The sequence below is a fragment of the Chiloscyllium punctatum genome, unplaced genomic scaffold (assembly GCF_047496795.1).
Source record: "Chiloscyllium punctatum isolate Juve2018m unplaced genomic scaffold, sChiPun1.3 scaffold_133, whole genome shotgun sequence".
Taxonomy (NCBI): Eukaryota; Metazoa; Chordata; class Chondrichthyes; order Orectolobiformes; family Hemiscylliidae; genus Chiloscyllium; species Chiloscyllium punctatum.
The window spans coordinates 476,159-503,192 of record NW_027309867.1 but is presented as its reverse complement, the minus strand read 5'-3'; the positions used below and the strand labels follow the sequence as shown (position 1 = coordinate 503,192).

At 45.3% G+C, this 27,034-nt stretch overlaps 1 long non-coding RNA gene across 1 annotated transcript in view; it reads left to right on the top strand.

Annotated features, from left to right (window-relative positions):
* Positions 1-23,874, top strand: part of LOC140471630 (uncharacterized) — a 30,781-nt gene extending 6,907 nt beyond the window's left edge. The window contains exons 2-3 of the long non-coding RNA XR_011957119.1: positions 18,104-18,231; positions 23,653-23,874. This is a non-coding gene — a long non-coding RNA (uncharacterized lncRNA). The remainder of the gene's footprint in view (positions 1-18,103; positions 18,232-23,652) is intronic.
* Positions 23,875-27,034: the final 3,160 nt, after the last annotated feature.

The window sequence follows — 27,034 nt, the reverse complement described above, 5'->3', positions numbered from 1 at the left end:
ACACTGAAAAAAAAATTCTCTGAACTAATCTTCCAATATCACTGTTGTTAGTGTGACTGTCCCAGATTATGGGAATATTGAAGTTTCCCAAAATTATCACAAAGTGTTTGTTAAAAAATTCCAATGAGTTCCTGTGTAATGCAGTGATGAGAAATGGAATGCTGTTCGATGGCGTAAAACTGTTCTGCTGTTTGTGTCCTTGGCAAGTAGTAGCCAGAATTTACATTCAGACTGACTCTACTTCATGATCTGAGGTCAAATGATTTCTCTGTACTGCCTTTGTTATCCATTATTGTTAGCGTTACCCATTTTCCTGGGTTTCCACAAGGTTGTGATCCATTGAATATTTATGTCCACCTTTTGTTCGCCCTGTAACCACGTCTCTCTGGTGTCTAAATTTCTTTTATCTCTGTGTCACAAATCAATCTACCATATTGAAGAGAGTTAAAAATCACACATCAGGTTATAGTCCAACAGGTTTAATTGAAAGCTTTCAGAACAACGCTCCTTCATCAGGTGAGAGTGGAGGGCTCGATCGTAACACAGATTTATAGCAAAAATTTACAGTGTGATGCAACTGACATTATACATTGAAAAATTGATTGTCTGTTAAGCCTTTCATTGTTTAGAATACAGTGACAGTTTCACTTCTTTCATGGGTAAATCACAAAACATTTTTTTAAAGTTGCATTCTCGGGTTAGCTGTTAACAATGGTGATAGCTAGACAATATGTTGAAGGTGTTAGCCCCCTGTGTTCTCTGTCTATGCCCTGATATTTAGATTGATTCTAATCTAAAAAGTGAGATAAGAGTTTGACATAAATTCATGCAGTTTTTGAGCTCAGAGTTCTCCATGAATGCATGCAGTTTTTGAGCAAAGTACAATGTAATTCTGCAAGTACAAATTCACCCCACAAAATATGTGTGTCTGTGGGTCTTTGTCTGTCTGTGTGTGTCTGTCTGGGTGGGGGCTGTGAGTGTGAGAAAGTGTGTGTGTAGGAAGTGCAGAGTGTCTTAAGTCTGTGAGTGTGGGAGTGTGTGTGGGTGTCTGTGTACCCGTCTGTGTGTACCTGTCTCCGTGTGTATGTGAGTGTGTGTGTGTGTGTGTGTGTGTGTGTGTGTGTGTGTGTGTAGGAATATCTGTGTGTGTCTCGTGCAATCGTGATCACCTGTAATGTGACATGAACCCAAGGTCCCGATTGAGGCCCTCCCTATGGGTACCGAACTTAGCTATCAGCCTCTGCTCAGCCACTTTCCTGTGCTGCCTGTCCCGAAGTCCACCTTGGAGGATGGTCACCCGAAAGTCCGAGACTGAATGTCCTGGACCACTGAAGTGTTTCCCAACTGGGAGGGAACCCTCCTGTCTGTTGATCGTTGTGCGGTGCCCATTCATCCATTGTCGGAGCCTTTGTTTGGTTTCCCCAATGTACCATGCTTCCGGGCATTTTTGCCTGCAATGTATAAGATAGACAATGTTGGCTGAGTCACATGAGTACCTGCCATGTCCAAGGTGGGAGGTGTTCCCACACGTAATAGTGGTATCTATATCCACAATCTGACACGTTTTGCAGTGTCCACCGTAACAGGGTTGTATGGAGTTGTCCTGAGGGCCATCCGCTTTATCCTCGATTACAACGTCTTCACTGTCCACTATGCCACCCTCCAGCCTTTCCAGCACATCACACATGGCTATCAATGGGACAAATATCTTTGCTCGGGGCTCCACGATGTTCTGTGATGCACTTAATCAGGTCCTGGGTTTTTCCATAGCTTTGTGTTTTAAAACCTTCTATAACATGCACTCTTTTCAAGTCATAGAGATGTAGAGCATGGAAACAGACCCTTTGGTCCAACTCGTTGATGCTGACCAGAAGATGTAAATAAATCCATCCCATTTACCAGCATTTGGCCCATGTACTTCTAAACCGTTATTATTCATATACCCATCCAAATATCTCTTAAATGTTGTCATAGTATCAGTATCTGCTACTTTCTCTCTCAGCTCTGTGTGTATAAAAAAGCTGTCCCTTCAGTGCCGTTTAAACCTTTCCCCTTTAACCTTAAACCTATGCCCTCCAGTTTTGGACTCTCCAAACCCTGGGAAAATACCTTGAATGTTTGCCAAATCCATACCCCTCATGTTTATATAAACCTCTGTCAGGTCACCACTCAGTCTCCGATGCTCCAGGGAAAATAACCCCAGCTTATTCAGCAACAACCCTGGGAACATCTTGTAAATCTTTTCTGAACACTTTCAAATTTCACACCATCCTTCCTATAGCAGGGAGACTGGAATTACAGAGAACTCCAAATGTGGTCTAATGTATTACTCTTGTTCCCTGAGTTCCCCAGTCTTTGTCCACAGTAAGTTCTGGAGGGAAAAATGTGTTTAAGGTCTTACCCATATCCTGCTGTTCCACACATCAGTGGTCTCATTGATCTTTAAGAGACAGCATTTTGTCTCGAGTTACTCTTTTACTCAATATATTTATACAATCACTTTTGGATTCTCCTTATCATTCTCTGCATGTACACTTTCTGCAATCCTGATTTCTACCCAAAGTGTATTCCTAAAGTCCCTGTGATCCTCAGGGATTCCCTTGATCCAGCTGGCTATACCTGACACGTGCCCCCTTTTCCTTGACCAGACCCTCAGTAGACAGCCAGTGTTTCCGAATGCTGTCAGCATTGACCTGCACACAAACAGGTGGTGATTGCTCAATTTATCTCACTTTTAAAATATTCCTCACTTGCCAGACTTCCCTTTCCCTGCAAATAGACTCCCCAATCACCTTTTGAGAGTTCCTGGCTAATATTCCTGGCCCCATTGTATAACTTGAACCTGTGGACCAGCCCTGTCCTTTTCCATCGCTATTTCCAAGCTAATAGACTTGAGTCACTTTGGCAAAATGCTTTCCCACTCACACCTCAGTCCCTTTCCCTACCTTAATTCCCAAGGGGAGGTCAGGTTTTGCCCCTTTCTCTTTTCAGGCCATTTACATATTGATTGGGAGTTTTCTGGAACACAATTACCAAATTCCTCCCTTGCAAACACTGAACACTGGCCGTTCCAGTCTAGGTTTGGAAAGTTTAAAAACCCCAACCATAACAGGCCTATTATTATGATTGATATTTGAGATCTCTTGATATATTTGTTCCTCAGTCTGCCACTGATTATTCGGGGTCAGTAAGACAATCGTGTCAGAGTGATGACCCATTCTTATTTCTCAGTTCCACTAACATAGCGTCGCTGGGTGATCCCACAGGAATATCCTCCCTAGGTACTGATGTAATGATTCACGTAATGAAAACCCACCACCACGCGTCCTCTCTTGCCTCCCCTTCGATGCTTCCTGTAGCATCTCCACCTTGAAACAATGAGCTGCCAGTCCTGCCCCTCCCTCAGATTTGTTTCTGTAATAACGATAATATCCCAGTCCCATGTTCCAATCCATGCCCTGAGTTCATCTTCCTTAGCTGTCAGGCCCCTTTCATTGAAATAAATGCAGTTTACTCATCAGTTCCCCCTCCCCCATTTCCTGCTATGTTCTTGCCTGCCTTGTCTGCTGAAATTGCTGTCTTTAACTTGTGCACCAACCTCAATCTTCTTTCTGGCCTTATGACTGTTTAAGGTGCAACACCCTGCCAGATTAGATTATATCCTCTCAAGCAGCTCTAACTATTCGCCCCATCAGGATGTGGGTCCCCCTCCTGCTCCCAGTTCAGGTGCCTTCCCCACCCTGTCTACCTGTGCTGACACCTTCAGACATCCAGGGACTTGCCCACCAAGGTCCTGGTGTTACTCAGTTCTCCAGGAGGACCTACCCTTCATGATGTATATCCTTTGCTTATGAGACTTCCCACAGTGCATTACCTCACAGTGATCAGAGGTAAACTCCATCTGCCATTACTCAGTGTGTGTACAACTCTGAGTATGACTAACTTCATCCAGTCTCCCCAACCGTCCCTACCTGTAATTGTCGAGAGAATGCACAACCCTCCCTATTGCGTTAACCTCCTCCAGTCCCTCTCATGGACACCATCATCTATAAAGCTTCTCCTGTTCCTGACTATAGTTTCCTCCTGTTCCAAAAAGCCCTTGTGAACTTTGTGACCTCGTCCAATCTCTGCAGTGCTCTGCATAATCAGCCTCACTGTGACTGGAATCTGGCTTCAATTCCAGCCTTGGCCAACTGTCTGTATGGACTTTGCATGTTCTCCCCCCGACTGTGTGGGTTTCTTCCGGGTGCTCTGGTTTCCTGCCATAGTCCAACATTTGCATGATACGTGGATGGGCCGTCATAAATTGACTGTAGTATTCAGGCAAGTGTGGTTTAGGTGAGTTCACCATGAGGAATGCAGGGTTTATTGGACAGGGAGAGGGATGGGTCTGGTTAGGATGCTCTTTAGAGGGGTTGGTGTGGACTTGTTGGGCCGAATGGCCTATTTCCAGACTGTGGAGATTCTATTCAGTTTATTGTCCAGTCCTGTCAACCATCCCTGTCTCTTGATCCTTGCCTCATCCCCAATACTCGAGGAGAAAGTGAGGACTGCAGATGCTGGAGATCAGAGCTGAAAATCATTTCCTGAAGAAGGGCTGATGCCCGAAAGGTCGATTCTCCTGTTCCTTGGATGCTGCCTGACCTGCTGCGCTTTTCCAGCAACACATTTTCAGCTCATCCCCAATACTCTCCTTATATGTGTAATCTCCAACAGTTTCTAAAACATTCCTTGCTGATGTAAGCTTCTCCAGTCCTTACCATGATTGCTATGACTGTCATCTCTTCCTGCTTTTAGAACCCTACCTATAACTGTTGACATTTGTTACAGCACTCCCAATCACTGTTCCATCCTGAAAACCCAAAAACCTTTATCTCTCTGTAAACCCATCTGGACTGTCTGTACTTCCTTTTGACAATCCCGTTCTGAGACTTTCTCTATATCAAAAAAGTCATTAAGTGTAGGTAACCCTTATTATTGTAACCTCCCTCCAGTCTTACAGCACTGAGGATCTGTAGAACCTCTTTTCAAACCGACAGCCATCTCTGTGTCTGTAATCTCCTCCAGTCCCCATAATACATTCTCTCTGAGCTCCTCTGTAGCCCGTTGAACACTCCCTAACACTGTCTGTATCAGTGTAACCTTCTCCAAAAACACAACCTTCCCTATCTGTGTTAATCCCTACACCAGTCCCTTTCCCTCTAAGCTCCGTCTAACAACACAACCCTCCATGTTTGTGTATTCACCTTCAGTCCGTACTCACCCCCCTATCTGTGTAACCTTCTCCATGCATTTTTTGCTACAGTCTCTTCAACTGCCCTTTTAAGTTTAATATTTTCCAGTCCCGAAAACTCCCCTCTCTTTAACTTTCTCAGGCCACACATCCCTCACTATCTGTGACCTACTCCTGTTGGAGAACCCTCCCTCTGTGAACTGCTCCAACTCTTCAACTCTCCATAAGCTCCTGCAGCTCTTCCAGCCCTCCCTATCGACCAAACCTCTTCCAGTCCCTAAAACGCCATCAGTCTGTGGAGACCCTACCACCATCCCTATCTGTGTTATCCTCTCAGGTCTCTGCAACACTCCCGATCTGTAGATCCCACTCCAATGCCTGTGCTCCTCCCAGTCCTGTTCCTGCAAGACTCATTAACAATGTAACATCCTCCCGTCACTATCACCCACCCTGTCAATGTAAGCTCCTCCTGTATCTCCAAACGTTTACTCATCCCCATAATCTTCTCCAGCTCTTACCCCCATCTGTGTAAACATCACTCTCCACTCGAACCCTCCCTACCGCAGGAACTTCCTTCTGTTTGTGCTATGCTCCCTTATCTGTGAAACTGTCTCCAACCAAACGTGCTACTCAATCTCAAAAAAAGAATCCAGATTCCACAGCCTCCATGTCTAAATAACCCCCAGAACCCATGCATTCCTATATCTATAAACATGTTCAGTCACGATGACCCTCCATATCTCTTTTTGATCTGCCAGGTGATACACATCTTTTTATCTCTGTAATCTGCTCAGCTCCCTAAAACAGTCCCTGTCTGTGTAATACAGCCCTGGCCTACAAACATCATTATCCCTGTAAACTTCTCTATCCCTCCCAACATTCCCAACTCCATGAACCCGTCAGCCCTACAGCGCTGCATATTCCTTTAGCCTCCTATGGCTCTATGGTCCTCCTTCCCTGTTAAACCACCTCCAGTCCCCACGTCCCTCCCAGTCTGGGTCCTCTGCTCCAGATCAGACCATTGCTGTCTCTGTAAACACCTCCACTCCTGACAACTCTTCCCATTTGTGTAACTTCGTTCAGACCACATACTCTCCAGCTTCCTGAATTCTCTTCCTGCCATTGCAACCAAAACCACATGTTTATGTAACAACCTCCAGTGCTTAAACCTCCCCGACTCAGTAACCTCTTGAACTCTTAAGGAAACACATAAACTGTGAAACCTCTCATTTCCCTACAATCCTCCCTCCCTCCTGAAATGCCTTCATCACCACGAAAACTCACAATTACTGAAGCCTCCTTTTGGCACTGCAACCCTCCTAATGTCTGCAAAATCCTCCTGTCCTGATATTCCTCTCTATCTCTGTAATCCCCACCACCCTCCAGTGCCCTTCTGGGGAACATGGCAGAGGAGAGAAGATTTGTAGCGTCAGGACCATATTACAGAGGTAGAATTCTGGGAATTACAGATTTAGTCTAATGTTTGTGGTGTGCAGATTATTGGTGAGGACTCTAAAGAAAGGATTTTTGACAACTTGGAAAGACATAGTTAAATTAGAGACAGCATGGGTTTGTGAGGGGCAGGTCATGCCTCACAAACCTTATTGAATTCTTTGAGGATATGACAGAATACGTTGATGGCTCATTCAGAAAAGAAGGATGATTGGGATGCAGGAAAATCTGTCTGTCTGGATACAGGATTGGATGGCTCAGAGAAGACAGAGTGTGGCAGCAGATTGGCAGTATTGAGTCTGGAGCTCAGTGACCAGTGGGGTTCTGTAACAATCAGCTCTGGGACTCTGCTCTCTGTGATTTTTGTAAATGACTTGGATGTGGATCTTGGAGAGGGGGTTAGTACGTTTGCCAATAACACGAAGGTTGGTGCGTCGTGGGGAATGTGGAGGGCTGTTGTAGGCTGCAATGGGACATTGGTAGGACGCAGAGCTGGGCTGAAAGTGGCAGATGGAGTTCAATCTGGAAAAGTGTGAAGTGATTCATTCTGGAAGGTCAATTCTGAATATAGAATCCAGCGAAATACTTGGCATTATGGAGGAACAGAGAGATCATGGGGTCCATGTTCATAGATCCCTCAAAGCTGCCACGCACGTTGATAGGGTTGTTAAAAAGGCATATGTTGTGTTGGCTTTCCTTGGCAAGGGGATTGATTTCAAGAGCCGTTGAGTTTTACTGCATCTTTATAGCGACCTGGTGAGACCACACTTGGAATATTGTGTTCAGTTCTCGTCCCATCTTTACATGAAGGATGTGCACAGGAGAGCGTACACAGGAGATTTACCAGGATGCTGCCTGGAATGGAGGGCATTTCTTATGGAGAAAGTGTGAGGGAGCTAAGGTTTTTCTCATTGGAGTGAAGAAGGGGGTGGGGTGACTTGGTAGAGGTGAACAAGGTGATGAGAGGCACAGAGAGAGTGTATAATCAGAGACTTGTTCTCCTATGGCATAAATGGCTATTACAAGGCGGCATAATTTTAAGGAGATTGGAAGATGGATAAGAGGATAGAGAATATTAGGTGGTTGGATGGACTGCCAATGGTGGTAGTAAAATTAGACACATTCGGGACATCTAATAGACTCTTTGACACACACATGAATAGTAGTAAAATGAAGGTATGTAGATTAGTTTGATCTTACAGTCGGATAAAAGGTTGGCATAGCCTCATTGCCAAAGGGTCTTGGGCTGAACTGTTGTGTGTTCTGTGTTTTGTCGAGTAAACTGGGTAATAAGCTCAGATCAGTGTAAAAAGGATATGGCATTCAGGAGGAGCTAATGAACTGGATACAAAAATTACTTGATGGGAGGAGACAGAGGGTGGTGGGAGACATGTTTTTCTGACTGCAGGCAAGTGACCAGCGGTGGAGTGGGTCCACTGTTGTTTGTGATTTGGATAAATGGTTTGGATGGGAATATTGGTTTCCTGGTAAGTAATTGTTTTGGGTGTCACTGAAATTGGTGGTAACGTGGACAGTGAAGAAGGTTATCTATGATACAACAGGATGGACAGTACTGCTGGGATAGTGGGCTGAAGAATAGCAGATGGAGTTTAATTAGATAAAGGTGAGGTGTTCCATTTTGGTGAAACAAACCAGGGTGGGACTTGTACAGTTAATGTTCGGGCCCTGGGTAGTGTTATCAGTCAGAGACCCAGGGATGCAGGTACACAGTTCTTTGAATGTGGTGTCCCAGGTAGACAGGCTGGTGAAGCAGGCGTTTGGGATGGTTACCTTCATTGGGGAGAGCATTAAGAGTAGGAGTTGGGATGTCATGTTGTATCTGTACGAGATATTTGTGGGGCCACCATAAAAATATTGTTGATCAGGAGGAAGAACTCTTCTCGTCACTTACTTGCTTTAAGGAAGGGCATTAAATATTCTAACCTGGTCTGGCCAACATTTGACTCCCGACCCACAGCAATATGGCTGACTCTGAGCTAACCTCTGGGTAATTAGCAGTTGGGTCAAAGAATGTTAGTCCAGGCAGTGACACCCACATCCCAGGAATGAATAAATAAAAATCCATATGTCCCTCCCTACCTCTGCAAACCCCTCCAGCTGCAGCAATCCGTTCTGGCTTTGTAAGACGGTTCAGACGCTGACCACTCCCTGTAACACTCTCACCATCTCCAGCACCTTCACCTCTCCCTGTTCCTATCGTGTCAATAAACCCTGACCGTGGTTCCCCTTCCCACAGCCCTCCTCCTGCGAGCAGACCCATTGTAATCCATTAACATTTACTCCTAAAACACACTCTGACTTCAGGATTTTAAGTACTTTTTGGTGATCTTCTCAGCCTCATAATCTAGTATGATTCCTTTTGATCTGAGTGAGGGATCAGTGGGAATTTCGTGCTGAGGTTTTTACTGTTTCAATGGAATGTTCTTTTGTTGAGTATTTTGCATTGTCCCTTCAAATGTTTTCCACTGTTCATTTACAAGCACATATTTCAGTCTGTTTAGCCTGTTTACCTTGGTCAGTTATCCTCTCAAACTCATGTCATTGGCTATTTTTGTTTCTAGTTGTAGCTTGTCCTTTCTGTGAGTCACTTTAAAACTTTATATTTCTTTAAAATGCACTTTATCACAATTTCCCGAAGGATCTCTGCAGGTGACATTACTCATTCACTAAGTTTCATTACACGGTCGCTCTGCGATAGTTATGTCCCTTAACAGTTGCACAATGTGTTTTTCAAAGAAACACTGAAAAAAAATGAACCGAAGTCCTATACCAATATCAATTTTGACCGTGTGATTGTCCCAAATTATAGAAATATTGAAGTTTTCCAAAATTATCACAATATCTTTGTTAAAAAATTCCAATGAGTCCCTTGGTAATGCAATGATGAGCAATGGAATACTGTTCAGTGGCTAAAACTGTTCTGCTGCTTGTGTCCTTGGCAAGTAGTAATTTACATTCAGACTGACACTACTTCATGATCTGCAGCCAAATGCTTTCTCTGTAATGTCTTTGGTATCCATTATTTTTAGTGTTAATCATTTTTCCTGAGTTTCTGCAAGATTGGGAACCATTGAATATTTTTGTTCACCCTGTATCCATGTTTCCCTGATGTCTAAATCTCTTTTTTCTCCGTGTCACAAATCCATCTACGTTATTACAGTGACGTTGCCCATTAAAAAAACATAACTTACTCTTTCCCACAATCTTCTGTCACAAATCTTTTCGCTGATATACATTTTTAGTTAAACTCTGCCCCTTCCTGTTCCTTTCTGCTTGTCTTCAGCCACATTCCCATACTGTTCCATTGCTTCGCCTTTTCTCTTTGGATTTGGAAAGCTCCTTTCACCGGAACCCTGTCCCTGCATCCTCTCTGTCAGTTTAAAGCCCTGTCCATAAACCTACCGAAATGATCAGCCAGGACCCTGGTCCCAGCACAGTTCCAGTGGGACCATCCGAATGGATTATTTATTAAATCAGGTATGGGATGTGGGTGTCTCTGGCTGACCAGCCTTTCTTGCCCAATCCTAGCTGCCCTTGAACTGAGTAACTTGCTTGGTTTTTGAAGAGGGTAATTGGGAGTCAAATACTTTGCTGTGGCTATGTCGTGCAGACCACGTGATGATGGGCAGATGTCCTTCTCTGAATGACATAGCAGCCTGGGATACCAGCAGCGGTGTTTGTGCAGTGTGTCCAGGAAGCTTTTCCAACTCAGTATGTAGATTGTCCGACCAGAGGGGAGGCCATATTGGATTTGGCACTTGGTAACGAACCGAGACAAGTAATGGGCTTGTTAGTGTGTGAACATTTTGGTGATGGTGACCACAATTCTGTGACTTTCACCTTGGTTATGGAGAGAGATAGGTGTGTGCAACAGGGTAGGTTTTACAATTGGGGGAAGGGTAAATACGATGCTGTAAGACAGGATCTGAGGAGCATAAGATGTGAACATAAGCTGTCAGTGAAGGATGTCGTGGAAATGTGGAACTTTTTCAAGGAACGGATATGACGTGTATGCACCTGTCTGGCAGTGAAGAGATGGTAGTGTGAGGGAACCTTGGTTGACGAGGGAGGTTGAATGTCTTGTAAAGAGGAAGAAGGAGGCTTACATAAGGTTGAGGAAACTAGGTTCAGACAGAGCGTTGGAGGGATACAGGATAGCCAGAAGGGAGCTGAAGAAAAGGATTAGGAGAGCTAAGAGAGGGCATGAAAAATCTTTGGCGGGTAGGATCAAGGATAACCCCAAGGCATTTTATGCGTATGTGAGAAAGATGAGAATGACGAGAACGAGGGTAGGTCCGATCAAGGACAGTAGTGGGACACGGTGTATTGAGTCGGAAGAGAAAGGAGTGGTCTTGAATGAGTACTTTTCTTCAGTATTTACAAACGAGAGGGACCATATTGTTAAAGAGGAGAGTGTGAAACGGACTGGTAAGCTAGAAGAGATACTTGTTAGGAAGGCAGATGTGTTGGGCATTTTGAAAAACTTGAGGATAGACAAGTCCCCCGGGCCTGACGGGATGTATCCTAGGATTATGTGGGAAGCAAGAGAGGAAATTGCAGCACCGTTGGCAATGAACCTTTCATCTTCACTGTCAACAGGGGTGGTACCAGAGGACTGGAGAGTGGCGAATGTTGTGCACCTGTTCAAAAAAGGGTATGGGGATAACCCCGGGAATTACAGGCCAGTTAGTCTTACTTCAGTGGTCGGCAAAGTAATGGAAAGGGTACTGAGGGATAGGATTTATGAGTATCTGGAAATGCACTTCTTGATTAGGGTGAGGCAGCACGGATTTGTGAGGGGTAGGTCTTGCCTTGCAAGTCTTATTAAATTCTTTGAGGAGGTAACCAAGCATGTGGATGAGGGTAGAGCAGTGGATGTGGTGTACATGGATTTGATAATGGTAGGCTCATGTGGAAAGTCAGGAGACATGAGATAGAGGGAAATTTGGACATTTGCGTAGATAAATGGCTAACCGGTCGAAGTCAGAGAGTGGTGGTAGATGGTAAATATTCAGCTTGGAGCCCAGTTACAAGTAGAGTTCCGCAGGGATCAGTTCTGGGTCCTCTGTTGTTTGTAATTTTTATTAATGACTTGGAAGAGGGTGTCGAAGGGTGGGTCAGTAAATTTGCAGATGATACGAAGATTGGTGGAGTTGTGGATAGTGAGGAGGGCTGTTGTCGGCTGCAAAGGGACTTAGATATGATGCAGAGCTGGGCTGAGGCGTGGCAGATGGAGTTCAACCCTGTCAAGTGTGAGGTGGTCCATTTTGGAAGGACAAATAAGAATGCGGATTACAGGGTTAACGGTATGGTTCTTAGTTAGGTGGAGGAGCAGAGGGATCTTGGGGTCTATGTTCATCGATCTTTGAAAGTTGCAACTCAGGTGGATAGACCTTATAAGAAGGCCTATAGTGTATGAGTGTTCATGAGCAGAGGGATTGAATTCAAGAGTCGTGAAGTGATGTTGCAGCTGTACAGGACCTTGCTTAGCCCACATTTGGAGTACTGTGTGCAGTTCTGGTCGCCTCACTTTAGGAAAGATGTGGAACCCTTGGAGACGGTGCAGAGAAGATTTACCAGGATGTTGCCTGGAATGGAGAATAGGTCGTACGAGGATAGGTTGAGAGTGCTAGGCCTTTTCTCACTGGAACGGTGAAGGATGAGGGGTGACTTGATAGAGGTTTATAAGATGATTAGAAGAATAGATAGAGTCAGAAACTTTTTCCCCGGGTACAACAAAGTGTTACAAGGGGACATAAATTTAAGATGAAGTGTGGGAGGTACAGTAGGGATGTCCGGGGTCGGTTCTTTACACAGAGAATGGTGGGGGCATGGAATGCGCTGCCTGTGGGAGTGGCAGAGTCAGAATCATTGGTTACTTTTAAGTGGCATTTGGATAGGTACATGGATGGGTGCTTAAGCTAGGAAAAATGTTTGGCACAACATTGTGGGCCGAAGGGCCTGTTCTGTGTTGTATTGATCTATGTTCTATCTATGTTCTATACATTTCATTGGGAACTGGAGATTTCTCCACCTTTCTGCCTGTGAAAACATTTAATACCTCCTCCTTATTGATCTTAACATATTCTGGAACCTCAGCATCCCAACTGAAATCCCCAGCTACAATGCCTTTCTCCTGTGTGAATACAGATGGGAAGTATTCTTTGAAGACCTCACCTGCTTTCTCTGGCTCCATGCACAGATTGTCCCTTTGGATTCTCACAGGCCTTCCTCTTTCACTGGGAATCCTCTTACTCTCACGATGCTGATAAAATGTCTGTGGCTTTTCCGCAATCGTATCTGCCAAATATATTTCATAACCATTGTTTGTCCCTCATTTTCCACAATCCCCTTGCACTCTCTATATTTGTGAAGGGCTTCACCTGATTTTATTGCACTGTATTTTCTTTATCAAACTCACGATATCACTTGATCAGTATTCCCTGGACTTGCTGCCTTTAATATTCACTCTTCAAGGAGCACACTACCCCAGCGTTCTCACTGCATCACTTTAAAATACTCCACTTTTCTAACATGGACCCAACTGCAGGGAGTTCCTCCCAGTCTATGTTTGCCAGATCCTCTGTAATGATCGTGATACTGATAGGAGGCACAGTTGTGAGGGGGACAGACAGGAGACTGTGTGCCTCCAGAGGAGAGCTCAGGATGGTGTGCTGCCTCCCAGGTACCAGGGTCAAGGATGTCTCTGAGTCATTATTGAACATTATGAAGGGGGAGAGTGAACATCCAGAGGTCATTGTGCACATTGGTCCACATCACAGAGGTAGTCAAATGGTTGGGGCCCTGTGAAATGAGTACAGGGAGTCAGATGAGAAGTTAAAAAAGCAGGATATTGACCTTAATGATCTTCAGATTACTCCCAGTGCCAAGTGCCAGTGAGGATAGAAATAGAAAGGTAGGCCGGATGGATGTGTGGCTGAGGAGCTGGTATAATGGGCAGGGTTTTCAGTTCTTGGGTCATTGAGATCTCTTCTGGGGTAGAGGGGCCCTGTACAAAGGGGATGGTTTGCACTTGAAGCAAAGGGGCACAAGTATCCCAGGGAGGAGATTTGCTAGTGTTACACAGGAGGATTTAAACTAGTTTGGCAGGGAGTTGAGACTCTGAGTGAGAGAGGGACCATCGAAAAGTCAGGGGAAATACATCAGCCATCAAGAGCAAGTTACCTATTCAGGATATCCAGGGGTACAGTCGAGGGAGGAGAAAGATATCTAGTTTAAAGGGCATTTATTTCAACACACGAGGCCTGACTGGTAAGGCAGATGGGCTCAGAGCATGGATTAGCTCTGGGGACTGGGATATTATAGTCATAATAGAAACATGGCTGAGAGAAGGGCAGGACTGGCAGCTCAGTGTTCCAGGATAAAGAAACTACAGGTGTGACAGAAGGACAAGTAAGTGAGGAGGGGAGTTGTCCTTTTGATTCGGAAGGACATAACAACTGTTCATCAAGACAATTCTGATAAGCAGTCATCAAATGAGGCCATAAATTTAAAAGTTAGAAACAAAGAGGGGATGATCAGTCTGCTGGGATCATGTTCTCGACCCTCAAATAACCAGCAGGTACGAGAGGAGCAAATGTGTAGTGAGTTTGCAGGTACCTATAAAAATAATAGAGTAGTATTGGATGGAGATTTTAACTTCCCCTGGATTGACTGGGTCACCCAGAGTGTAAAAGGCCCGTACTGGGTGGAATTTGTAAAATGTGTCCAAGAAGGTTTCCTCAATCAAGACGTAGAGGGCTCTATGCTACTCAGGCGGGTGCAACACTGGACCTCTCCTCAGAAAACCAGGCAAGTGACTGAAGTATCTGTCGGAGAGCACATTGCGTCCAGTCACCACAACTGTCTTTGTTTTAACATAGTTGTGGAAAAAGATCAGGCAGGTTGACAGATTTAGGTCTTAAACTGGAACTGGGCCAATATTGGGGCCATTCAGCAGGATCGAGCAGGGGTTGATTGGGTGAAGGTAAAACTCACACGACACTAGGGTATAGTCTAGATGGTTTACAGAGGAACCTCAATTATCTGAACGAGATGGGCGGGCACTATTTCGTTTGGTTAATTGATTATTCGGTTAATCGATTCAATACCTTTCCTCTGGGGCTCGGTGTTTTCAGTTCAGTCTGCTCCCTGTTCAGGTGACTAGGCAGCAGCAAGCCATGAGTGAGCCCCCACACCCTGTCAGACCCCAAAAACACACCCCGCTCACCTCCAAACCCATCCAACACCGCCCCCACCCGACTCTCAACGTCACCGACCCAACAGCAAATCCTGCCCCCAAAACCATCTGATCCCACCCTCCACCAGCCACCTGCTCCCACCTGCCAGACACATCCTACATCACCCTCAGCCCATCCCCAAATCCGTTCAACACCGCCCTCCCCGCCCACCACATCCATCGTCCAATCCATGTCCACGCCCATGCCCCCGTAAGTGTTACCTCGGTAAGCGGATAGTGAAGAAGGTGTTTGGTATGCTTTCCTTTATTGGTTAGAGCATTGATTGTAGGAGTTTGGAGGTCATGTTGCAGCTGTGCAGCACACTGGTTAGGGCACTTTTGGGATATTGCATGCAGTTCTGGTCTTTTTCTTATTAGAAGGATGTTGTGAAACTTGAAAGTGTTTAGAAAAGTTTTACAAGGATGTTGTCAGGGTTGGAGGATTTGAGATATCGGGAGAGGCAGAAACGACTGAGACTGTTTTCTCTGGAGCGTCAGAGGCTAAGGGGTCACATTCCTGAGGTTTATAAAATCATGAGGGGCATGGATAGGACAAACAGACAAGGTCTTTTCCCTGGGGTAGTGGAGACCAGAAATGGAGGGCGTAGGTTTAAGGTGAGAGATGAAAGATTTAAAAAGGACCTAAGGGGCAACCTTTTCACGCAGAGTGTGGTTTTGTAGGGAATGTACTGCCAGAGGAAGTGGTGGAGTCTGGTACAATTCCAGCATTCAAAAAGCATCTGGATTGGTATATGAATAAAAAGGGTTTATTGGGATATGGGCCAAGTGCTGGCAGATGGGACGAGATTAGGAAAGGATATCTGGTCGGCGTGGACGAGTTGGACCAAAGTGTCCGTTTATGTGCTGTACGTCTCTCGGTCTGTCTGGCTCTAAATGTTTTCCACTGTTCATTTACAGCCTGACATTTCAGTCTGTTTCCCCTGTTTACCTTGGTCAGTTCTCTCTCAATATCATATAATGGACTTTGTTACTGATGCTCGGGTGTGATTTATGGTCACTTTAAAATGTCATAATCTCTTTGAATTCCGGTATAATTTCTTGGAGGATCTCGGTGTGATATTACTCACTCACTCAGCTTCATCACCCAATGGTCGATCTGAGATAGTTACATCCCTAGCTATTTGCACAATGTGTTATTCAAAGAAACACTGACAAAAACATTCAAGCAGGATTTCGGATAATATCACTCTTGCCAATGTGTCTGTCCCTGATTATACAAAGACTTAAGTCTTCAAAAATTATCACACATCCTTTGATACAATTTCTAATGAATTCCTGTTTAATGCAGGGATGAGCAATGAAATACTGCAAGGCAGCATCTCCGAGACACCACACTCTGCGTGAAAAGGTTGCCCCTTAGGTCCCTCTGAGACTCCGAGGCAGCATCAATCAACCAAACGACCCCGTGGCCCAACATTTCAACTCCCCCTCCCACTCTGCCGAGGACATGGAGATCCTGGGCCTCCTTCACCGCCGCTCCCTCACCACCAGACGCCTGGAGGTAAAACGCCTCATCTTCCACCTCAGAACACTTCAACCCCAGGGCATCAATGTGGGCTTCAACAGCTTCCTCATTTTCCGTTCCCCCACCTCATCCTAGTTTCAAACTTCTAGCTCAGCACTGTCCCCTTGACTTGTCCGGACTTGTCCGTCCTGCCTAGCTCCTTTTCCACCTATCCACTCCACCCTCTCCTCCCTGACCTATCACCTCCATCTCCTCCCCAACTCCACATTGTGCTCTATGCTACTCTCTCCCCACCCCCACCCTCCTCTAGCTTTTCTCTCCACGCGTCAGGCTCACTGCCTTTATTCCTGATGAAGGGCTTTTGCCCGAAACGTCGATTTCTCTGCTCGTTGGATGCTGCCTGAATTGCTGTGCTCTTCCAGCACCACTAATCCAGAATTTGGTTTCCAGCATCTGCAGTCACTGTTTTTACCAGCATAAAAACTGTTCTCCTGCTTGTGTTTTTGACACATAGCACCCAGAATGTGTATTCAGGCTGATTCAGCTGCATAATCTGAGGCCAAATGCTTTCTCTGTAATGCCTTTGTTATCCATTAGTGTCAGGATTCCCATCTTGCTTTTGCATTCTGCCTGAGATCCTGTAAGATTGTTTACTGTTGAATACTTATGTTCTACCTTTTGTTCACCCTGTAATCACGTCTGTCTGGTGACTAAGTCTCAATTATCTCTGTGTCACAAGGCTATTACGTTATTGTAGATACTTTGTCCATTCCAAATCAAAACAACATTATAATTACCTCTTCCCCACGATGTCCTGTCACAAACCACTTCATTGATGTACAGTTTTAGTTAAACTCTGCCCCTTCCTGTTCCTTTCTGCTTGTCTTCAGCCACATTCCCATGCTGTTCTGAGGCTTCACATTTTCTTTTTGTATTTGGAAAGCTCCTTTCACCTGAACCCTTTCCCTGTATCCTCTCTGTCAGTTTAAAGCCCTGTCCATAAACTCACCGAAATGATTGGCCAGGAAACTGCTCCCAGCAGTGTTGATTTTAAATCACTCATGGGATATTGCTGTCTCTGGCTGGCCAGCATCGCATGCCCACCCTGAGCAGCCTGAGAGCTGAGTGCCTTGCCAGATTATGACAGTGGGCATTTGAATGTCAGTCCCATTGCCCTGGGTCTGGACTCATGTGTAGGCCAGACTGGCAGCCGAAAACAGAATTGCTTACTGAAAGGGTATTATTAAGCGGTTAGATGTGTATCCCTGACTCTGGCATTAAATTCTGGATGAACTGTCTAGTGAGAGTAACACGAGGTCATTGCCTGGTCAACTGATAGCTCCCTTATCCCTGAGTACTGATCCCAGTGCACCTTCTTCCTGACCATGGTTTGATCCTGATACCCCCCTGCTCTCTGGTGATATCACACAGTCTCTCTCCATGTGGTATCTGTCACTGTGAGGGTTTAATTGATGCCGGTGACTACACCTTTTGCAGCTACTCCAGATCCTAAGCCAACAGAATTCTCCACTCCAGGGAGATGAGGCATCTCAGACCAGGGATGGAGACTGGGATTTTCCAGATCTCTGTGGGACGTGGTGCCATTCTCCATGTGTAACCCTCACAGCATCAGTCTAATTTCCCATTCTGTCTGTTTCTCTATCTCCTGTAGATACTCAGGATGCTCTTGACTCAACAGAATTCCCAATTCCTGTCTCGTCCATCACCACACTGAAGACAGTTGGTCAGCCCGAGAGATGGAGAGTGAGATCTGGAGCCTTCAGTAAATCCTTCAGTGAGGTAAGATCACTCACAGTGAACAGAGCAGAGTGTATTTAAGGGATTGAACTTTAGTCCAGAAGACATGACACAGATACAGTGTTGAAGGGTAAACACAGAGCATGATGGTCTCAGGCTCAAACCCCACCGTCTTGTTAATTTACATCTCTGCTGTACTGAGCCTTCCTATGTCAATACAGTAAGTTGACAGTTATCAATTCAGGCCTGTGCTGTCTTAGTGAGGATCAGTACAACAGAGGGGAAAGCAGGCCTCCCTCAAGGAGATGGTATTGAAACCTGGGATCTTTCTGTACTATATTCTCCCTCTCATACTCTCTCTTGTCATGTGATAGAGTCATACAGCAAGGAAACATGCCTTTCGGTCTAACTTGTTTCTGCCAATGTAATTGTAATGCTTGTAATTCCCAGAAATTTTCCTATTTCTGTCACCTCCACCCCTCCCAAATTCCCGCTGTATATTTGACACCTCCTCCAATGCTGACGACTCTCCCTGTATGTAAATTGCTCCAATGTCAATAACATGCCCAATCTCAATGATCTCATCCTGCACTCAGTACAATAATTCCCATTTCTGTAGTTTTGCACAATACTTACAGTAACGCCGTCTCTGTAAAATCCTCCAGCCTGGAGCAAAATACCCATCTGTGTACTTTCCTCAAGCGCCAAGAAAACATGATATCACTGTAACCTTCTGCAGGTCCGATCACACTCCTGCCTCCTGGCCGACAGTACCACACGACCACAGTAACCTTCTCCCAACCCTACCGACCTCCTTACCGATATGAACACCTCCAGACCCTGTTCAAGTCACAGCAGCACTCCACATCACTGTTTGCTCGTCCACTCCCTACAGTCCTCCCAGCACCTCAAACACTCTCTCTTTGTGTAATTCTGCAATTTGGGCAGCATGGTGGCTCAGTGGTGAGCGATGGTGCCTCACACTGCCAGGGACCCAGGTTTGATTCCAGCGTTAGGTGACTGTCTGTCTGTGTGGAGTTTGCACCTTCTCCCTGTGTCTGCGTGGGTTTCCTCCAGATGTTCCAGTTTCCTCCCACAGTCCAAAGATGTGCAGTTCAGGTGAATTGGCCATGCTAAATTGCCCATAGTGTTAGGTGCATTGTCGGAGAGAAGTGGGTCTGGGTGGATTACTCTTTGGAGAGTTGGTGTGGGCTTGTTGGGCCGAAGTACCTGTTCTCATGCTGCAGGGAATCTAATCCAAACTCTCCCTCTGCATTCCATATTACTGTCCCTAAATGTATCCATCTATCCATAATCAGCCCTAACCCCTTCAAACCTCCGGGTCTCTGTGAACTCCCACACTCCAACATCCCTCCTTTACTGTGCAACCTTTTCCATTCCTGAAACACTCTGAAAATGTGAACATCCTACAAACCTCCCTATCTGCGTAATCCTCCCAGGACACTGTAAAACCCCCGATCTGTGGAACCAGCTCCAATGCTTGTGACTCTCCCGATCAGTTTCTACAAGACTTACTATCTCTGTAACATTCTCCCGTCACTATCACCAGCCCTGTCAATGTAAACTCCTCCGGTCTCCCCATCAATCTAATCATCTCCATAACCTTCTCCAGCTCTAACACCCCTATCTGTGTAAACGTTACACTCCCCTACAACCATCCCTAAAGCAGAAAGCTCCTCCAGTGTCTGCAATACTCCCTATCTGTGTTTGTGTCTCCAGGATCTATTGCTGTTCCTGTCTCTGTAAACTCTGACAGATTGTACAGCTTACCAGTCCGTATACTTTCCAGAACTTCAGCATCTGACATCAACAAAAGTCTTCATTAACTGCAGCCTTCCATATCTCTGTTCTTTCCTCAATCCTATACAACTCTTTTAATCTCTGTAAGTAGCACAATTCCATAAAATACCCCATGCCTGCGTAAACTGACCCAATCCGACAGTGAGAAGCCTCACTGTCCTTTTGATCACCTCAAGTCCCTTCAGATCTCCCTGTATCTTCCCTGACTCCATTGAATACAGCCCATCTCATGTTATAACTCCGCTAACTCATATGTTACTCCCCATCTCTGTGATATTCTTCAGTTACTGTAATTCTCATTCTTTATCTCCAGAGTTTCCAATCCCCCTGATCAATGTAAGGTTATTGATCCCTTGCAGCATGTTTAACACCTGTAGCAGCCATCAACTCCTCAATGCACCCTGTCGCTGTAACCTCCTCAAATACTACAGCTCACTCTCTTTGTAATATCTTCCAGTATCTGCAACCCTCTCGATTTTTGTAACCCCCTCCAGAACAGCATTCCACATCTCTGTGTAACTGATGGGAATGCTGCAGACCTGCTTTCACAGTCCTCAGTAACTGTCTGAACTCCTGCAGTTCTACAACCCTCAGTATCTCTGGCTCCTCCAATCCCTACACTTCTCCCTGGCTGTTTGAACTGATCCAGCCCCTTCAACCCTCCCCTCCACTCTTGTCCATGTCAGTGTAATTCCCAGCACCAACAATCCTCCCAGTCTCTATAAACTCCTGCAGCTCCAACTACCACCCCAATCCGTGTAATCTCCAGTCCCTCCAGTCCTTCCTTTTCTCTATAAACTCCTGTAGCTCCAAATACCACCCCATCTGTCTATTCTCCAGTGCCTATAACCCTCCCTTTCTCTAAAACTTTTTTGTAGCTCCAACTACTACTGTGTAATCTCTAGTCCCTATATTCCTCCCGATCTCTGTAAATCCTTCAGAACTGATAATCCTGTAACTCCACTTGACATCTTTCAGCCCGACAACCACCTGATCTCTAATCACCAACAGTGATCTCAAACCACTGAACTCCGTAACATCCTCCAGTCTCTACAGCCCAGCTTTTCTCTCTTAGCTTGTCTGGTAACTGTATTCCCCTTCATCTCCGGTTACAGACCCTTGCACAGTGAAACAATGTCTCAGTATCGAATCTGTAAGAACACAAGAATCTTTGGTTTATCAATAAATTTGCGTCATTCTTCTAAATTTTAACGACTGCAAGTTCAACCTTCTCCACCTCTTCTCATCAATATCCCTCCATTTTGAAGAGCAGCCTGGTGAACCTTTCTGCAGTTGATCTGAAACCAAGAGCTGACAGTAATAATCACGAAAGTGCTGGGATGTATGTTAAACGATATGCCAGAAATACTAACTGCACACTTAGAAACCTATGTAATAAGCGCAATCCATAAGACCATCATGTATAGGGGTAGAATTAGACCATTCAATCCATGAGGTCTATTCCACTATTCAATTGCGTATGAATTGTTTCTCAACCCTATTCTCTCACTCCCTGTAACCCTTGATCTCTTTATTCATCCAGAACCTGCTTATCTCTGAGTAAGATACACTGAATCACTTAGCATCCACAGCCCTATGAGGCAGTGAGTTCCACAGATCCATCACCCTCTGGCTGAATAAATTCCTCCACATCTCTGTTCTAAAGGGTGGTCCCTTCACTCTGAAGCTGTGTCCTTGGCCTCTGGTCTCTCCTGCTCGTGGAAACATCTTGCCCACGTCCACTCCATCCAGGCCCCTCAATATTCTGTAAGTTTGAATGAGATTCTGCCGTCGCCTCTGAAACTTCATCAAGTGCAGACCCAGAGACTTCACCTGCTCCTCATATGACACAAATTTCATTCCTGAAATCTTTCTTGGAAACCCATTTCTCTTACCCCTTCACATCCTCTGTCCAGACTCTGAATGAATAACGTGTTGAATGTAGTCCCAACACTGACCCCGTGGAGCTCCCCCATCACCAGTTCCCATCGTGAAAAAGACCCCTTTATTCACACTCTCTGCCTTGTGCCAATCAGACAAATCCTCTATCCATGTTCAGCATGTTGTTCTGAAACGGAAATGTCATTTCACACCCACTGCTGGATTTAATTTTCTGTCTGGGTGTAAACAGCAGAGTTTCCCCATTACCTTCCCATCTGTAATTCCCTGGAGAAGGTGGTGGGGAGCTGCCTTCCTGACCCATTGCAGTCCTTTGGGTGTAGGGACAGACACAGTGCTGGGAGGATGGAGCATGGCCTGGAGGGTACCTTGGAAATGTTGGTGTTCCCGTGCACCCGGAGCTCCTGTCCTTCCAGGGAATAGTGGTTCCAGGTTTGTGAAGTGTTGTTGAAAGATACTTCCTGATGGATCTCAGTGCTACTTGTAGATATTTTATTCATTCATTCATGAAGGTGAGATTTGTTGGCTGAGCCAGCATTTGTTGTTGATTTGGAGTTGTCCCTGAGAAGGTGGTGGGGAGCTGCCTTCCTGAGTCACTGCATCAGCAGTTGGAACTGTTATTATCTGTGTCCCCTCCAGCAGGCGCTACAACACTCCACACGTCTGTAATTGCACACAGACAATGCAGCTCTCCCTTTTATATCTGACATCCATCCCGACTTATAACTCTTGTAGTTCCTCACAATATCTCACCTCATCCATTCCCATCTGTGCCTGACATCTCTAAAATTTCTTTATTCTTGTTTAAACTTCTGATCACCTCAACTCTATCCCCTTTTAAATTTGTAAACCCTTAAGCTTCTGTAACTCTCCACATAACTGTATTCAATGACAGCACAGGTTCCCTTCCTAAATCTCTATAATTACAATGGTTGTGTGTGCTAAATTGGCACTTTTCATCCTCCTTATCCATCTAAGAACTTCCAGCTCCTATAATCCCATATTTGGAATGCTCCCATTCTCTGCACCTCCTCATGTCCTTTTTAGATTACTTACAGTGTGGAAACAGGCCTTTAGGCCCAACAAGTCCACACCGTGCCACCGAAGCGCAACCCACACCATATCCCTACATTTACCCCTTACCTAACACTACGGGCAATTAAGCACAGCCAATTCACCTGACCTGCACATCTTTGGACTGTGGGAGGAAACCGGAGCACCCGGAGGAAACCCACGCAGAGACGGGGAGAATGTGCAAACTCCACACAGTCAGTCACTGGAGGTGGAAATTGAACCCGGGTCTTTGGTGCTGTGAGGCAGCAGTGCTAACCATTGTGCCACCGTGCCACCGTCCTGAGGGTCCTTGAACATCACAATTGCTCCAAAAGATTATATTCCGCCCAGTTGCTGCAAGTCTTCTAACTCTGTAACATTCAACAGTCTCCAGTACCTTACACCACTTGCTGGCTGTCATTTTGCATTTGTTGAAGTCTACACATTTCTGTCAGCAGCTCAAAAAAAGCCTTTTCGGCTCTACAAAGCACCGTCATGAACAAGCCACCATCTCTCTATTTCCTTTGCCTTCTTCAATGTCTGAAACTCTCACTGTATCTTTCAGCAAACTTCTTTAGTTGCTACAGGTCTGCCTAGCTCCCCAGATAACATGTTCCATCCCATACAGCTCGGTCAGTACTGTAACACCCTCTGCTCTGTCTAATCCTCCTCTTTTCCACTGTCTGCCAGGCACAACAGCAATCCTATAAGAGAGCAGTTCGGAATGGGGTGTTATAATCCTCAGCTGAGGCTTGAGGCCTACCATTACCTGGGAGTCACAAATGGATGGAACCTGAGAGAGAGCAGCTCAAACCGGGAGAATATACATCCGTAATGAGGATCGAGGCCAACTGGGACTTGGAGTTGGAGAAACAGCAGAGCAGGAGCCTCGAAATCAGCACCGAATCACAGAGGGAGTGACCATGTGCTAGAACAACTTGGAGCAGGAGCATGAGGCTAACTCACACCTGGGAGTTAGAGAGGCAGCAAAGTGGGAGGATATAAATCAACACTGAGGATCAAGGCCTAATCGTGCCTGGGAGTCACAGAGACGCTGACCCTGTGAGGGAGAAGAGTGGAGTGGGAGATGGAAGATTACACATACCTGGGAGTCACAGAGATGGTGACCCTGTGAGGGAGCAGGGTGGAGTGGGAGCTGGAGGATTACACATACCTGGGAGTCACAGAGATAACTTTCTGCTGCTGGGACCTGCCTGCACTGAGTTTGAAAGAAGTGCAAGAGCCATCACAGAAAAATCTGCAAGTTCATTGGCTGATAAATACACCGGTATTAGCAACTGTCAGTTAATTGCTGTAAGTTAGCATTTTTTTAAACTTCTGAAATAAGGGTTGAGCACAGAAATAAGAAGGAGAAGTGAAATTGTGAGCCAATAATAAATTCAAAGTTTGGGAGAAGATTTGTAGCTCGGGTGCTCGTTGTTGTGTTTCTGGTTTAGGTAGATGAGAGTGTGACTGGAACGATGGTGCAGCAGGAAGGGCTTCAGCTTCCTGGGACATTGGGACTGGTTCTGTGGAAGGCAGCAACTGGACAAGCTGGATGGGCTAACGTGACAGAGCTGGGACTGAATTCATTGTGGTCTGTGTGGGAGGGATTGAAAATAACTTGATGTGTGCTTAGGATCCAAAAAGGAATAGTAGAGGAGACTACCAGGATTCTCAAAATAATGGGAGCCTCAGTTGGTACTAATTTACAACAACAAGTTTATCAGTGGAAGATGGAGTAAGAAAGGAAGCCTTAATCTGAGGTACTCTGCATGGACATGAATATTCGGAATGTAGGGAGTTCCAGATGTAGATTAGTGTGTGGAAATCTGATGTACTGATCACCAAGAGCTGGCTCAAGGAATGGCAGGACTGTGTGTTAAATATTGCTGAATATAAAGGATTCCAAAATGATTGAAGGGAAGTGAAAGAACGAAGGTAGAAGTATTGGTTTAGATTAGCATTAGTTAAGGCGTCCAAGAGAAAGAGCATCCGTCCAAGGACAGAATTTGGCTGGAGCTACAGAACAAAAAGTATGCAATTAAACTGTGAGGTACAGTCTGTCTGCCAGGACCAAAGAAATGATGGAGACAATAAATACACAGGGTCATTTGAGAGCGATAACAATACTACAGATTAGTTATACTGAGAAAATTAATGTTTCCAGATACAGACAGGGATACTGGTGGTGAAGGGTCACGAGGGACAAGTGTTCCTGGATTACATGGAGGAGAGCTCACTGCAGGAGTATGTATCCAACCCAAGAGAGCATGTACTATTGGATCTGGTCCTTGGGAAAGAGGTGGGGCAAGTGGATCCAGTGTCAGTAGGGAGTGGTTTTGGGGCGCAGCAATCATTTTATTGTAAAGTTCAGGATATTGGTAGCGAATGAAATGCAATAATTGAGAGTGAGAAACATTAGTTGACTGACAGCAGTCTTCAACGGGGCAAGAATGAAGCTGGGAACTTTTCAACAAAGCCAGTGAAATGGTAGCTTTAAATAGTGTGAACCAGATCAGATGGAGACGGGGCTGTAGTGTGACCACGACAGACCTGGATAATCAAATCTTTTCCCCATTTCTACAGGAAGGATAAACAGGCCAACACAGTGAAGTAGCAATGTGTATAAAGGATGGGATCAGTATTATTGTGATGCTCATCAATTTACACACTGCTCCTCTCTGCCCTAACCCCTCATCCCTGCGTATTAATCCTATCAGATATTGGTCACCTTTGCAAACTTCAGAAAATAGCACAGTATAGAGGAAATACCTCTGTCCACTGTCTGCGTTGGACAAGATGTAACGTTATTTTTTAAAGCCCAAGTTCTGTCTCCCCAGACAGTGTAGGACTTCAGGTGCAGATCCCAACACCTTTTTAAAATGGTTTGAGAGTTTCTGCCTTTACTCCGCTTCCATGTGTGACTCCCAGATCCCGACCATACTCTGGGTGAAATCACAACTTTCCTCATCACGTCTCTACTATTTCAACCACATACATTAATTATTCGCCACAGGTAACTGAGCTCTCCAACAGGAACAAGGTATTCTCTCCCTTTCTATCCAGACTCCTGACATTATGTGCACCCCAATCAAATCTACTCTCAGGATCCTCCATTCCAATCTTTCCCCATAACTGCACTTCCACTGTCACAGGGTAACGGATCTCCTCTATTCCCTTTCCAGTACAATTCCATCCTCCCATGTGATGGGGTGACCAGAAATGCACACATTTCCCAAGCTGTGACTCATTATTTATACAATTCCTGCATAAGCTTCCTGCTCTGAAATTCTGCCCTTTGGCTGACAGAGGAAATGATGCCATTTGCTCCATTAATGAGATTATTGATGTGTCCAGCCTACTTCATTTACCTGCTCACACTGACCATACTCTCATTTATTGTGTATTCCTCTCTCTTGTTGATGTCCCCAAATGCTTTGCCTTGCACTTCTCTGGGTTATTTGCTCCATTCCCCTGGATCCTGTAGTTTCTGTTTTTAAACAGTCTGCCATGGGATCTCTCGTCAAATCCAAGGAAGTCACATGCAGTTATGGGTTAGTGCCTCAAACCGACACAGTCAGATTAATTACACATGATATTCCTTGAACAAATCCAGACCGACTGTCCTGGAGTCCCTGGGACTTCCTCAGTGATCGTTTATCCACTGTCTCAGAATTCCAGCCGCGACCTATTCAGTCAGTCCCTTGCTCTACATTAAACAAAGCTGCCGTGTTAGCCATTCTCCAGGCCTCCGGCACCATCCCTGCATCCAGTGAGGATTGGATAATGTAGGTAACTATAAGGCTGGGGATTTTCCCCGGCTCCTTTTAACAGTCTGGAACATTGTGTTGCCTCTTTCTAAGGATTTGAGTCTCCTGTATATTTGTCCGCTCCAAGTTTGTTGCTCCCAATATTTCATCCCTATTTTGATCCAGACAGACAAAGGCCTAACCCATCTTATGATTTGGTCAAGTCTCATTTTAATCAGGTTTTATGGAGGGTTTCTCTCCGCAAGGTGAATTGCATTTTCTCATGATACCAGCCCCAATCTGCCTCATTAATGACTCTC